Raw genomic sequence first — 15,766 nt, forward strand, 5'->3', positions numbered from 1 at the left:
ATCTGTCCATGGCTTCTAGAAGCTGGAAAAGGCAAGAAAACAGATTTTTCTCTAGAGGCTCCAGAAAGGAAGCCAACCCTCTTAACGGTTGATTTTAACTCAGTGAGAACTTTGTGGGGCCTCAACAGCACTGAAAATACATTTGTATTGTTTTAAGTCACTAAATTTGTGATAATTCTTTGGGGAAGCAATAGAAAACTAATATAACACTCAATAAATATTTGTTCAAAGAATGAATGAAGGAGCCCCATATCTTTGTTGGGAGTACTCATCCTCCTTAAGAGGGAACGGACTCAGCAAGATGAACCAACTTGACCAGTGGCTCTGTGACCCCTAGTCAACTCCCTGTGTTCCTCTCTTGCTGTTGTGTGCGAAGATGTTGGTTTGGTATTGTCCTTTTCAACCACACCCAGCAGGCTGTCATATTGGTTCATCCTCGGATCAGGTATGCTGCAGTGTGGGTGTGTCTTTTGACTGGAGAAGGGAGAAGAATCAAAGTGTTAATTATGCCCTGTATACTTTAGAGATATAATTAAAAACCTCAGTCTTTGCTCTCCTGTACAAACAAGTAGAAGTGCCCCCCAGCAGCTTCTTTGTTGTGACCTACAAGAAGCAGCCATCTCTGGCTTCAGCGTCTGATTTGGGGAACCAGATTTGGGAATCTCACTGGGTCAGGTCATCCCAGGACCAGGGGCTGTTGTTAGACTGGGGAAAGCAGTGAGCTGAAAGTTGAATTTCATACCATCAGTCCTGAGATAAGTCTTGAAGCCAGTGTCCAATTGTTAATATTCAGGGATTGGTATGGGCTGAGGAGCTATAAAGTCATATCCTTTGAGAATTGGTTGTGCAGACACCACAGATTTATTTCAGTGGATTTTGGAGTGTCTGTGCATGGTAGGCTAGCCAAGGCAGATGGTGTGTGGAGCAGAAAATAGTGGGGAGACTCGTTTCCTCACAAAAAATTTTTCAGGGAAAGCTTTGCTAGGATGTGCTAGGGATGCTTCCTGGCCTTGAACAAAATGGAGACCATCCATAAGAAAGGAGAGCGAACACAGCAAGCAATTTGCATGAGTGATGTGTACAACTCTGTGATACAAGGCAGCATTTAATCTACAGACTGACACATCATCAGTATTTTAAGAATAGCATCTTCTATATAAAAATACTCAAGAGCCTTATGCTTTATGCTCTGGACTCCAAAATGATTACACCATCTCCATGACTAGTTGTAAGAAGCCTGGATTGATTACCCAAGGCTTGTTTCTTGCATTTCTGTTTCCCTCTCATTTGACAGGTACCAGTATCCATTTATTCCATTATTTTCTGAGTTTGAATTGGAAAAAATAAGCTAAATCAGAGCAGTCTTTCTTGAGTTATAAAACCAACCATGTGAAGATGCTTTGAATGCTGTTCTGCTTGTACATAACTAAGAACCAGCTCCTCGCGGTAATTTTGCAGGTGATTAGCCTGTCGTGTTGAAGCATCCCTTCGGGAATGACAAAGGAACATGAGGTTGTATTTTTTTATAGTAAGTAGATTACTCAAGAGAATTTCTCCCTCTTCCCCCCGCCCTGAAATCTCTGGAACGAAGATATTTTAGGAGAGGGGTAAAACCTAAGTTTGGAGGAGATACGGGGACTCATAATCATCATCCTTTACCTTTCAAATGTCATCAGTATGCTGTTGTGCACGTGGGAGGGCTGGGGTTTTGAGGAGGACTTCGACACCACCTCTCTGTTGGGAATGCCCTTTAATTGTGTGTTTGGCAAACTTCTCTTTATCTTGCACGTCCTAAAGCAAAGACTATCTCCTCTGCGACGCCTTTCTTAATTTTTTCTAGACGCAGGTCTTAGTTCCCGCTGCACCATGTTCATTAGTGTGCTTGGCACTGGGCTCAGTGTGTCTCCCCACCAGACTTTGCCCCGAATGAGCAGAGAGGCCTAGGCTGCCTCACCTTTGTATCCCTGGTGTTGGCGCGTGATGGCAATAATGATAAACACATTGTTGGTACAGTCATCACTATGTTCCAGGCCTTATTCTGAGCAGTTTATCTGAATTATCTAAAATGCTGACCACTTTAAAGAAAATTATTCAGTAAGTAAAGACACAAGTGTTAGATATGGTAAAAAAAAAAAATACAAAGGTGGCATATGATTGGTATGTGGGGAACAGTGTGCCCAAGCAGCACTGTAACATGAACGATTATGTTCATGGTAGTGGTTGCTATTTACTGGGACCTACTCTGGGCTAGGGCTTTGTTTGTGTGATACCAGCTATTTATAGCAGCTTCAAGCAAAGATAAAGCATAGTCGCTTTGGGGCAGCCACAGCTTTGTTTGGTATCAATTTTTCTGTGTCTCAATTTTCATGTCGAGACAATGGGAATAATAATACCACTTCAGAGGGTTGCAGTGGGATTAAATAAAATAGTGAACAGCATCTGGCACCTAGTAGGTGCTCAGTGAATATTTATTGAATGGTACGGGAAAGCTTTGCAAAGTGCTTGGCACATACTAATTTGTTGACAAAATAATAACAATGGCTAGTATTAAGTCTTCACTACGTGCCAAGCAGCTTTCTAAGAGTTTCACATGGATTCACAGAAGTAGTGTTGTCACTTACAGTGGAGCCACAAACTGGGATCAGAACGGTGACATATCTTACCCAAAGTCATGGCATTAGTGAGTGGCAGAGTTTGAAAGCGATTTCTTGACCCGACACACAAAGCCTTGATTGCTTTCTGCTACTATGTTTCGGTTTCCTTGTCTGCAAAATGCTAAGTGCTAAATCATGTTCTATATGTGACTTGGAGGTCAGCCCTTATGTAACAAGTGATGCCGAATCTGTCCTCATTTGCATAATTTGGGAGGAAGTTGTTCCAGCTGGTGAACAAGCAAACAGCATTGTCTGTGTTACCCTGAGGCACCCGCTTGGTTGAATGATGCTGAAGCTGTCCTGTTTCCTTCCAACCATAGGCAGTTGCTCACATGTAGTGATCAAACTGTTGCTGGAGCAGCTAAACCGTGCCTGAGAGAAGACCCAGTCTACCTTTATTCTAAAAAATATAACAAACCTGCCTGTGAGCCAGAGTATTAATTTCATTCTGAGTACATGATTCTTACTTTGTAGTTTCATTTAAGTACAGTAGTTCGTGCTTTAGAACTGGAAGGGAGACGTGGGTAAATCCTCCTTCCTGGCTTCCCAGCTCCAAATGCAGTGGGATGCGATTGAGTTCAGGACACTTTCTTATGTGACATTTTAAGGAATCTTAGAGAACATCTACTTCAAAGTGTTTTTTTTTGTTTTAAGCAGTGGGAATCTATCAGGGGTGTCTGGGTGGCTCAGTCGTTAAGCGTCTGCCTTCGGCTCAGGTCATGATCCCGGGGTGCTGGGATCGAGTCCCGCATTGGGCTCCCTGCTTCTCCCTCTCCCACTCCCCCTGCTTGTGTTCCCTCTCTCGCTGTGTCTCTGTCAAATAAATAAATAAATAAAATCTTAAAAAAAAAGCTTTCACTTGTAACTCCCCGGGATGAAATTGGTAAGGATTTGGGAGGGGCTTCTTGCCTGGCAGCCCCTTCTTTACCGGGTCCTTCACCCTCAGCATTGGGGACCCTCCTGTTAGGCCCTGAGACAATTGTATAAAATCACCCTGGGGCCACCCATGTCCCAGTTCACAAGCTTCAGGCTAGCCCCAACCCCCAAGGTGTGCAGTCCAGCTGGGGACAGGGGCGGCATCTCGATGCCAGGTCTTTTGGCATTGCTTCCGGTACTTTTTTTTTCATTCCACTACAATTAATTTACTTTAAAAGGGAAGCTAATCAAAGGTGGGGAGTGCTTAAAGTAGCAACAGTTTTTAGTAAGCAGTGACATCTTCTCTATTCTCCTTTTGGGTTTATGAAAAAGGCTGTTAAACATATGTTCTTAACCCACCTCCGAGTTGCTGAGACATTCTGTGCCACATTGCCAGATTCCGTACATTCCAGTGACTCCTTCTTCTCCCTAATGCATTGCTAAAAATAAGAAAACTCATGCAAAAGCATATGTTGTGGTTTGCCTTTGATTTGGGCACAGATCATCCAAGTGTGAAAACAAAATTGGTCGCTCCCCCCTCCTGATGCACAGATCGGCACATCTGTACTGTAGTACTGTACTTAGTGGGGCAATTATAACTTCCATTTTATAGGGCTTGGCAATTTCACAGAGACACTAACACCCAATATCTCATGTGATGATTGTGGGAGACATACTAGGGCCGGCAGAGCGCGTGGCTTTATTTATACCCATTTCATGGTTGAGAAAGAAATTCAAATGTGAGGCTTCTGTTCCACAGATTTTAAACTAGGTCTTCAACTCCAGAACTCCTCCTACTTCTTTGCTGACCATCTCCTTCCCATTTTTGGACAGAAATGGAATATTAACAGTTTTATCGCCAAGCTCCCCTTGGGACTGCAGGTGATAATAGAACAACTGTCCCCCTTGTTAATTCTTCAGAGGCACTTTCCCTCTGGCTGAGGAGTCGCAAATATGGAGTGCCAGTCCTGAATTCTCTTGAGAGATTGGGGGTTTGTGCTGGGCATCTTCCGTTTGCCCCTCCAGGTCCTGCCTCCACCTTGCTTTGTGCCCCAGAAGGCTGACTGGTATAATCCCATTAACATCTTGTCCTCTAGAGGCTTCTGATTCCTTTGGCTGGTGGGAACATTGGTGGGAAGATAGGTAAAGTTGAGGGGTTTATTCTCTATCTCCCTCATTTTGGGATCACTACAGGATGGCCGCTTCTCTCCAGTGGAGGTCACAGTCCTGTAGGATGGCCCTTTCCACCCAGCGTCTCTCTCTCTCTCTTTTTTTTTTAAGATTTTATTTATTTATTTGAGAGAGAGTGGGAGAGAGGGAGAGAGGGAGAGGGAGAAGCAGGCTTCCCGCTGAGCAGGGAGCCCAATGCAGGGCTTGATCCCAGGACTCCGGGATCATGACCTGAGCCCAAGGCAGACGCTTAACCAGCTGAGCCACCCAGGCGCCCCTAAACCTCTCTGTCTTTAGGTTCTGGCAACCTCTCCTTCTCCCTTCCTTCAGGCCTTGGGGTGCTAACCCCTCTCTGGTAATGGCTCCCCATGTTTCCTATCCCTGCAGTACTGCACTGTCCCCTGTGGATACCCTGGAAGGCTACCTGCATCTTTGCAAATCGTCCCTTTATGAAGCTTTTCTAAAGCTAAGCAGTTTGAGGATGTCACCTCGGGCATTCCTGGGCGCTGACTGGTAGAAGTGTCTTAGGTAACATATTGTCAACTCAAGCCTTTTGAGTCTTCCAGGTAGTAAGAGTGAGGACTTACTGGAAAACGGCCTCTGCATTGCCTTGTAGACAGTTCCATTTCTCTAACTTTCAAATATACCCTTGGCAGGAGCTAGGGCTGAAAATTACATACATGTGCCTATGATCCTCAAATTGTATGTAGATAAGAATCACCTGGGGAGCTTGTCAACATTGCCAGTTCCTGGGCACCTGTCCCCAAAGAGTCTGATTCTGGAGACCAAGAGTGGGGCTCAGGTATCATCATGTTTAATGAGACGCTCAGATGAATGTGATGTAGGTAGAGCCTGGATCATGTTTGAGAAACACCTCCTTAGGCCAACAGACTACCCCTCTGTCAGACTCCATAATGAAATTTGTATCTTCCAGTTCGATGAGATTCTATGTGCATGTATGCTCGTATGTATTTAACAAGGGAAATTTTGTTGAAAAGAACCATTAAGCAAGACAGTGCTCTCTGTCTTTTCCCTTAATAAAACTGGTGGATGATGGTAATTACTCAGTAGGCTTTCATGTTTTGATGAATCTCTTTATCTTAGAACAGTTTTCTATCTCTTCCTCCACCCATCCATTCATCCACTCATTCATGAAACATTTATTAAGTATCTACTCTGTCACAGGCACTCTGCTAGGTACTGGAAATACAAAGCCTTCCCTGTCTCTAAGCTGCTCACAAGTAGCTGGAAGCAAACATGTGTTTTGTTCCACCTATAACAAATAGTTTATTTATTCATTCAACAGAGCTCCATCGAGCAGTATTTGCCAGGGACTGTTCCAGGCACTGGGGCTATAGTAGCAAATGAAACAAATCGCCGTCCATTCATGGAGCTTCAATTCTTGCATTAATTCTCTAGTGCTAGACAGTATGGGGAGAAACAAAGGATGGGGTTTTTACCGACACCTATGAGAGGCTGGTGACCATTTGTAAGCTTGGAGCATTGTTGGAATGACTCCCATCAGGCAACACCCACATCACTGTGCCAGTTCCCAGCAGTGCACAAGACTAGGTTTTCACTGAATGCCCCCGATTCCCTGCCCATGGAGGCAGTCATTGTAAATCTATGAAGACGGATTAGCGAATCCCAGGATTGGGAGCAGAAAGGGCTCACCCCATGAGCTGCGTGGCTCAAAACGGCGGTGTTTTGGAGTCTGTTCTGGCATAGCAGTTGGTTTGGGGAAAATAAGAAAAGCACCAGACGGGTTGGGCGTACGGGGAAGACAGAACAGTGAAGCCATAACGTAAGGGGACTTTGGGCTTTTGTGTGACTCCTGAGCTGCTCATAGCACATCCCCTGCAGTGGGTGCATTCCCCTGTTAGTGCACTCAAGATGAATTTTGCACTTGGCGGTGCTCATGTCTCTGCAGTTACCACACAGACTCCCGAAGGTGGGAACTGTGAACATTTGGTCTTTCTATCCTTGAGACCTCACAGAAGGCAATCCACACAATGTTTGTTGAACGAAAGAATGAATACGTGGGTTGAATAGCTGCATGCCAGGTGCTGTGTAAGATTCAGAGGAGACGGGGATGGTCAAGACTTGTTCTTCCATTCAGGAGGCTTCCGTGCTGCCGAGCTGTGTGCTGAGACTCGTGGCAGAGGGTCACAGCAGCGGCTCGGTGATAGCCTATCTAGTGTGGTGGTTGAAGAGAATGGGACGGGGTAGTTCAGAGTGTGTGCTCTCGAGCCAGCCTGCCTCCAGTAGTTACTAGCTCTGCACCCTGGGACACGCAACCTGTCTTGTCTGTGCCCCAGGCTCCTTGCCTGGCAGACCGCAGAGGGGTCTGGTAGAATGAAATGTGTGAGTCCGTGCAGAGAGCTCTGAGCAGGGCCTGAAACAGAGCGAGCACTGTTTAAGTGCTGCGTGGTTCTTAAACAAAGGGTGGTTGGAGGCAGGGCCGCTGTGGATTGAACCTCGGTGTCCTCCCCAAGTTCGTAGGGGAAAACCTGCCCCCCTCAGTGTGAGGGTTTGTAGAGGTGGGGCTTTGGGGAGGTGCTGAGGTCCTGAGAGTAGTGGCCTCATGAATGACAGTGGAGCCCTTATAAAAGAGACCCGGACACATCCCACCCCTGCTGCTTCCTGGCTCTGCGACCAGAGGCAAGGACATCACCTCAGTTTCCACGGCTCCTTAAATGATGTTAATAATGTCACCTGACGTGGAGAGCAGCTGTGAGGGTTCAGGGAGAGCCTTTAGATCAAGCACTTAGCACAGCACCGAGGACTCCTTGTCACCAAGCGTGTGTCGCTGGGGTGGATGGGGTGAAGGGGAGGAGAGAGAGCTACCTGCTTATGTGGAAGGCTCCTTTTAGGGCAAGCTCAAGGCTAAGGCCACGATAGTCCCTTTGTCCTCATCAGCTGCTACACTTTCCATTCTGTGACAGCCAGGGGGAGACAGAAGCGTTGAGACCTGTAAATCAGGGTGGCAGAACTGGCCCTAAATGAAGGCACTATCATTAGGCTTAGGGTTTCTGAAACCAGGCCTATGAGCTGGGCTGGGGTGGGGTGCTGAGCCCTGGGAGGATTTAGGTAGAGGCTTTCAGCTTTCCAGCTCTGAAGGGTGGGCTCCAGCTACACTCTTGGGTTGAGGCAGAGCCCCCCAGGCGCCGGTTACACATGAAATCTTTAATAAATACCTATGCACCAGCTGATTCCAGAGCAATTACATCATTGTTTTGGGAAGTGCCACCCAAGTATTTTCTAAAAGATCCATAAACGATTGTAATGTGAAGCCAGGCATTGAGAGGTATGTGGGTAGAACCTTTGGGTGGAGGCAAGCTGTCCTATTTGATAGAGAGGCAAAGTGTTGGGGTGGGCTGGACCCAAGAAAAGACCCATGGGGTCTCTCTCGAGACTGGGTCTCTAAGTTCGTTGCAACTTAAACATGTCATTTTTGATTTCCAAATAATGCATCTCTGAATTTATTCAGCATAGTTGGAAAGGTGATTTACTCTGGGATAAATTTCTTTTATGTCAAATATTAGTAGCGTGGTAATCTGTAAGATAATTCACTTCTATCAAAACCTACTTTCTAGGCAAGAGATAATACCTTTCTTAATATAGAAGTTTAAAAGAAATTAATAAAGGTTTACATGTTCTTGATTTATTAGTGCATAAGGCATTGAAATTATGAAACTCTGTCCTCTTAGGTGATCTGTATTATAATAGATTCTGACAAAAATGCTTATCCATTCTTAGGACTTTTTTTGCTTATTCTTGTTTATTTTCCTGCTAAAACATTTAGCCTTATCAATCATAAAATAATCCACTTGTTCATTTATTCCAACAAATGTTTACTATTAAAGTTTTTGTTGGGTTGATTGGTTTGTGTGTAGTATACTTAGCATGGGTGTAGAATTTTACTGACCTTTTGAGAAAGCACATCCTTCTTTTGTTCCTTTGGGATATGCTTCCTGGAGGGGTGTGAAATAAGGTTGGAAAAATTATATCCAATTCTTCCTTAATAATCCTTTAAGTAATTTCTGCTATGCATTTCAGGATGGTGCCACAGATATGTAATTTGCAATGGGAAAAAATGAACTTGAATTGTATAAGAACCTAGTGATTATGTTTCTGAAATATGTTCATGCTGATGCCAGTGGCCAGGGGGGAGTTACCCTCCCTGATTTATTCCAAACTTGGACCAGAATTTGTGATTTCCTGGTTTCTTTTCATCCACTTCTGCTAATAGTTTCAGTAAGTAATTTTCTGATGTGGAAACAATAGATCATCAATCATCAAAGTAGAGCAAGACAGTTGGGAGGTAGATACACTTACATGGTTCCAGTCTGCACCCTACTTCACCCCGTTTTGCACTTGAACCTGCTCTGCACTATTCTCTTTCATTTCCCATTAAATACAGATGCTTCCCACTGAGGGGTTGGGAGTTGTACCAGAACTGCTTCCGTTGAGTGTGCAAGGGTGCACAAGTACGTGCAGACGTACACACACACATACACACACATACACACACAGTTTCCTTTCTCTTTCGGGGACCTACCCTTAACTGCTCACTTGGCTTATCAGCCCAGTTCTGTGTTGTTGAAATTTAATGATGTTGAGCATCATTAAGGGATCATGGAAGCTGGTCAGAGGACACGGAGAGATGAGCAAACAGACCAGCAGCTAAGGATGTCAGTCAGTGGGTGTTTTGATCTGTTTTTTTTTTTTCAAGGTAGCCATGGAAGGGAAGAGAGAGCATTTTTCTTTTTTCTTTTTTTTTTTGCTTGCAGAGAAGATGAACCAAAAAGTGTATTATATATTCATCTTAAAGGTCACATGTATAAGTAGAAAGAGTTCTTGAGGACATTATCATATTATTACAAGATAATCTCCTATACATACTGTGTATGTTGGCACTCTGAAAGCAAAATGATATTTTTGTCTGGGCTCTTCAGTCTTGATAGAAAAAAAAAACCAGGAACTTAGATGTATTTTCTTCAAGGCAAGGTCTGTGAAAATCCTTTTATGGAGCTTATGTGCCAAAGCATGCTGTGTAAAGTCGGCTGGAGGTCATTACCGTTTTTATTATGTGATTATATTATAAATATGAGTTGGGCCTCAATCATAAGCAGATCCTTTATGTGTGTTTCTGAACGTTCTGTCTCCAAAGTGCTAAATTCCAAATCGGAATATTGATTGTCTGATGCCTGAGTTATAGCCTTCCTCAAATCTTGAATTAGGCCTCAGGGTCCATGTGTCTTTCTGGAGATAAGTTCTTCTTGTAAGTGGGAGATGTGAGGTCTTAAACAGTGGGCCCCACAAGGTGGAAAACCAAAGGAACACTCAAGTACCATTCTCCCCCAGGTGAATCAGGAGGTATTAAACACAGCATTTTATGGCATATATAAAGAAATTGTCGTAATTTGTAAGTGTCCCTGAATTTCCTCTCGGGTAAAGCAAACAATGTATTCCTGCAAATGTTTATTATTTTCATGCAAATCCAACTCAGTTTTTCTTCCATTCTTTAGATTTTTTTTTTTAACTTAACCACAGGCTTCCAAATTTTCTAATTCTATAAATATCCCTGATTTTTAAAGTGTAGCCATATTATTTTTAGAATGTTCAAACACACCTTACTCAGGATATCTTGGTTTCAGTACCTTTGAGATTTTGTGCATTTCAGGATGGTTAGCGGCATCTCTGGCCTCTACCTGGTAGGTCTAGGAGCATCTCCTCCCACCAGTTGTAGCAACCCCAAATGTCTTCAGATGTTGTCCCCTGGGGGGTAAAAGATCCCCTGATTGAGAACCACTGCCTTCAGATGTGTTCAATCAAGGTCCTTCAGCATTCTAAATACAGAATGAAGTGAATCTCTGAGTGTTTAAAACAAGAGGCAAAGGTAAACCTCAGTGTGACAAATGCTTGTTCACATAATGACTTCCCCTCTAGGATGTCAGGGGAAGGCAGGGATGTTAGATTTTTGCATCCCTGTAACCTGGGACTGCTAGCCAACTCAGGGGCCCCGAGTATTTGTTGGATGAATAAGAGAAACCAAATTACCTGTCGTGAAATGTGTATTTAGCTTCCATAAATACATGCTTTTATGTATTTATGTATGTGTGTTCTTAAGTATTATGTACATATTTATGTTTTTCCATAAAAACACTTACCTGAGAATCTTTGTTATAGTCTTTTCTACTTCAGCATCTGAACAATGGGCACATAGCAGATCTTTCAGTAGGTGGAGGTTGGATTGCTTCCTGGATGTAAAATGTATATCAAAATGATGAATTAACCAGACATCCAAGGTCCTACACCATCAGAATGCATTTTTTGTGGTGATGAGAGCAATCTGCTGTTGGATGTGGGATCCTCCACAAACGGGCACCCTGAGAGGCCTGCTTACGTTGCCTCCTTTGAAGTTCACATTTGATACATGGGGGCGTCCGGGTCTAAGGAGGCGTGTTGGGTTTTTTTGAATCCACACTGGCAAGAGGGAGAATGTTCTGGTTCAGTGGGGGGTGAGTGATTCTACTTTATATACCCCCTGTCATCACCGTTGTATGTGTAGTTGCTTCTTGTCCCCAGAGCTCGCCTGGCTGCCCTGCCAGGGCCATGACCAGTCTTGCTGTGATGGCTTCATTCTCTAGGCTTGCACTGAAAATCAGAAAAAAAAAGTCCAAGGATAGCAGCCCTTCCCAAGGTTTATGCTGAAACAGCACAAAAGTTGAGTGTTCTTGGAAGGTATTTGAAGTCACTTTTAAGAACTTTCTAGATTTAAATTCATTCTCTAGGCTTTGACCACCACAATCGTGTGAATTTTAAAAGGACTGTAAAACACATTTACAAGGTACAATGGATTTCTAGGTCAGGTTTCAAAGCTCTCAGAGGAAAGTGGAATTAAAGGCACTTCTGTTAGAGTCACGAAGGATGGTGGAAATGACCTGGTTCAACCTTCTCAATTTACAGATGAGGAAACTGGAAATCACTGGAAGACTTGTCCAAGGTCAGAGATTTTTTGTTTGTCTTTTGAATCTCTCTCTCTCTCATTCATTCTCCACCCCCCCCAATAAAATTAGACCCAGAGTTATATGTACAGATCAACGATGGTTTTCCTAGACCACCAAAACATTGGACCTGGCTATGGTAACTTAAGAATAGTCAAGTACAACTAGTTTCCTTTACTTTATGAGTAAACAGAAATCCAGAGAAGGGTTATTGTGCTGTAGAAGTTTGTTTGTTTTTCAAGCCAGGGTCCAGCACATCTGTAGCTTGAATCCAGGTACGCTTTCTGTTGTTATCCTTTCCCTAAAGCCTGCAGTTTTCTTGGAAAGCGATTTGATTGTGCCCTCTCCTTGTGGTCATTGTTCCCCCATTCGTGAGCTAACATTTCCTGAGGACTGGCTGCATGCTGGGTGACAGGACATGATGTCTGCCCTCTGGAGCTCACATTTTGGGGTGGAAACAGAAACAAGCCGGCAGTGTCTTCCGAGTGTAGCGTTGGAGGTAAGAAGATGGTGCTTTAGGGCTCTGGGCTGGGGCTGGCTGGCAGGGAGGTGATGCTGGGGAACTTGATAGTCACTGGTCACTGCAGGTGCAATGTTGTTCCTCGCAGGGGCTGAGAGGAAGTGCTGAGCCAGGGAGAACTCCTGGAAAGAGGGGTTAGCATTGTGCCCTGCAAGAACACAGGCCTTGATTCAAGACCCGGCTCTCTCAGCTGGATGGCCTTCATAGAAGGCTCAGAGCAGAGCCTTGATTTCATCCCAAGCCTAAACCCAGAGCCCAGGCTTGGCTGCCTCTGGGAGCGCAGGACTGTTCTGAGGATTCAGTGGGGTGAGAACAGTCAATACAGGGAAGCGTATGCTGTACAAATGGTGGTTCTATAAAGGAGTTTTCCTCTGTGTTCACGTTGCAGGTCCTCTCATGGGGACATACGTGTGCATCACTCGCATCTTTTATGCACTAATTTCCTATTGATGGTGGATGGGTAAACTATCAAAAAGGAAAATGTTTATTAAGAATATTAGGTACGGACGCCTGGGTGGCTCAGTTGATTAAGCGTCTGCCGTCAGCTCAGGTCATGATCCTGGGGTCCTGGGATCGAGTCTCACATCAGGCTCCCTTGCTCACTGGGGAGCCTGCTTCTCTCTCTTCCTGCTGCTCCCCCTGCTTGTGCTCTCTTTCTCTCTCTCTCTGACAAATAAATAAAATCTTTGAAAAAAAAAAGACTATTAAGCACTTGGGCATATAGAGGGGAAAAAAAGTATTTTTCTGGCTTTTTGTTTCCTTTTTCTTAAATAATCCTTTGAATTTATTTCATCTCGATCCTATGTGGGCACCAACTCCAGAGGGGGAGGGCTGGATCTCCTCCTCGTCCCTCCCTCATCCCATGCTTTGTTGGGTTTTTACCCTAGCTGATGAAGCTCTGTCTCTGTGCCAGCCATTGTGATAAATCCTCACAGCAATCCTAGCAGGGATAGGGAAAGTCAAGGCCTCAGAGAGATTGCCTGACATGCTACTAGCAAGGGGAGGAGGCAGGAGGCAACCCCAGGTCTGTGAAGCTCCAACAGCCAAGCTTTAACCATTAAGCAAGACTGCTTCAATTTGAGTTGGTTCTTTTGAGCATCTTCTGGCACCACAATGGAGCAGAGGTAATACTTTCGTAGAGTCCTAAGCAACATACTTTCACTTCCCACTTACCTCACCGCCCCCCATGTGGACCTTCCTCTTGGTGTGTTTCCAATATAAACCTTTCGCTAGGGCGCCCGGGCGGCTCAGCTGGTTAAGCGACTGCCTTCGGCTCAAGTCATGATCCCGGAGTCCCGGGACTGAGTCCCACATCAGGCTCCCTGCTCAGCAGGGAGTCGGCTTCTCCCTCTGACCCTCTTCCCTCTCGTGCTCTCTGTCTCTCATTCTCTCTCTCTCAGATAAATAAATAAATGATCTTTAAAAAAAAAATAAACCTTTTGCTAGATCTATGAGAAGCAAACGCACCTTTGGGGTAAGTTTGCCCATGTTCAGTAAGGCAGGCAAATGCATGGCATGATCCTTAGACTTGAACTTCCATGGTCTCTTTAGGTAGGTGACTCTTGGGGCACATTTACTGTTTAACTGATGGGATTCTCGCCGCAGTCTGCTGAGGTGGATGTTACTGGCTTCATTGTCCAGAGGAGGAGATGGAAACTTGCGAACACGAGACTGACTTGAGTCGTACAGTCTTTGGGTCACCAGCACCCAAGCCCAGCAGGTCTCTGGAAATACGTCTTGCTGGTGTCCCCTAGTGAGGAAGGTACCTAGCTCTGATTGGAAACTGTCTTTCAGACTCTAAGGCTCTTGCTTTTTTCCCACAGTCCCACTTTGTGGCCTTTATGTTGTCATTTTACCTTCCCGGGCTCCATTCTTCCCCTCTCTTTCCCCCTTCCCTCTTCCCTGTTCAGAGTAACAGGGAGGTTAAGAACACGGACGCCAGAGCCAACAGCCTGGTCCCAGGTCTTTTGCTCCCCAGCTGTGTGGTGTTGGGCAGGTGCCATAATCATGCTCAGCTTCAGTTTCCTGTCTTGGAGGCAAAGATAATAACAATACCAACCTTTTGAGACTATTGTAAAGATTAAATGCGTCAGTTTATGTAGGTATAATGCTTAGAGCAGTATCTGATTTATGATAAACCTTTTCTGTATGTATTGTCTACTATAATATGAGCTATTATTATTTACTTCTCAAACATTTGGTAAGCCACTGCCATGTGCCAAACTCTGTGCTAGATAATGGGGTGGATTCCTGGTGTCCCTTTCAGCTCTGACGCTCAGTGATGGATGTAAACAACCAAACCCTCCATCACTGGGGGAAGCACTGTATGGTTAGCTTCAGGGGACTTTCTGACTGTCTGCTTACAAATCGTTATGTGTGAAATGAAAAATGCATTTAGCTATTACTTTCTTTTACCCATCTTGTTCACGTAGGTGGATTGTATTTTACTACCTAATTAAGAGTAATGGAAAAAAAATGGAAACACATTTGTAGCTTATGTGTGGGTTGAAATTTCTTGCGATGGGAAACAAACTCATAAACAGAGACAATAGCACTACTTAAATGAGAAAATCCGTGGACATCAGGCAACGGAGTAACGCCATTTTGCTATTTGGGGCAGGGAGAAGGAAAGCTTGAACATATTTGCACATATTTGCACATAGCGTCCTTGGAGAAAATTGGTCTTGCAAAGAGCAGGACCCATTTGGATATGAAAATTATATTCAGACCACTGTATTAGCATAGTCCTGTCTTTCTGTACACCTTTTCACTACTGCACATATCAGAGATAAATTCCCTGACCTCACGCAAACCAGATCAAAAGGGGATAAACTAGAGAGGCTTAGTGTATTTCCTCTGGAGCCAGCATATCAATACCAGTTTCTCCTTGACTGCATTTTGTAGTATTTAGCCAGGCATGCTGGAAGGATCCTGAACTTCAGGGCCAGAGTCTGGGCTCCTGCCCTTTTAGTTATAAATTCCTGGACAACCTGGTGAAAGTAATTGTACTTCCTTCCGCTGTGTACCCGAAGCCTGGTGCAGCAGGAGGTGCGTGGACTTTGCAGTCAAAATCTCATCCGACGTGTGGCCCTTCCTTTCTACTCAACTGCTCAGAACCAGTTTCCTTGTCTGCAAAGTGAGGGCGGCGTGACCTGTGTTGTCAGGCTGTCATGAGGTTAATAGTGTATCATGTATTTGGTGGGAATGCAGCACTCCCTTTTCATTACGATATCGGGGTCTTTTAAGACCTGTTTTTCTATTGTGATACATAGACTCTGTTCAAAAAAGTTCATGACCCTTATGGGGACAATTAATGAATAATAATAAATATAAAAACCCAGGTATCTACTCTTTCAGGCCACAAAATAGAATGTCATGGGTCTCTGGAATCTTCCTAAGTGCTCCTCCTTGACAGTGTCCCTCTTACCCCATCCCCAGGTAACTACCAGCCTGAATTTCATGTTGATCATGTCCTGGATGCCTTTCATTTTACCTGC

The 15,766-nt window shown here is 44.4% G+C and overlaps 1 protein-coding gene across 11 annotated transcripts in view; it reads left to right on the forward strand.

Annotated features, from left to right (window-relative positions):
• Positions 1–15,766, forward strand: part of DAB1 (DAB adaptor protein 1) — a 1,161,086-nt gene that overhangs the window by 788,544 nt on the left and 356,776 nt on the right. Inside the window, exon 2 of one of the 11 annotated variants that reach the window (XM_073896670.1) lies at positions 11,712–11,748. The exons of the other annotated variants lie outside the window; for them this stretch is intronic. The gene's annotated coding sequence lies outside the window, so the exon portion shown is untranslated. The remainder of the gene's footprint in view (positions 1–11,711; positions 11,749–15,766) is intronic. 11 annotated transcript variants of the gene reach the window in all.

This window comes from Callorhinus ursinus, unplaced genomic scaffold, assembly GCF_003265705.2.
Source record: "Callorhinus ursinus isolate GAN/ISIS: 27379988/994484 unplaced genomic scaffold, GSC_fseal_2.0 scaffold9, whole genome shotgun sequence".
NCBI lineage: Eukaryota > Metazoa > Chordata > Mammalia > Carnivora > Otariidae > Callorhinus > Callorhinus ursinus.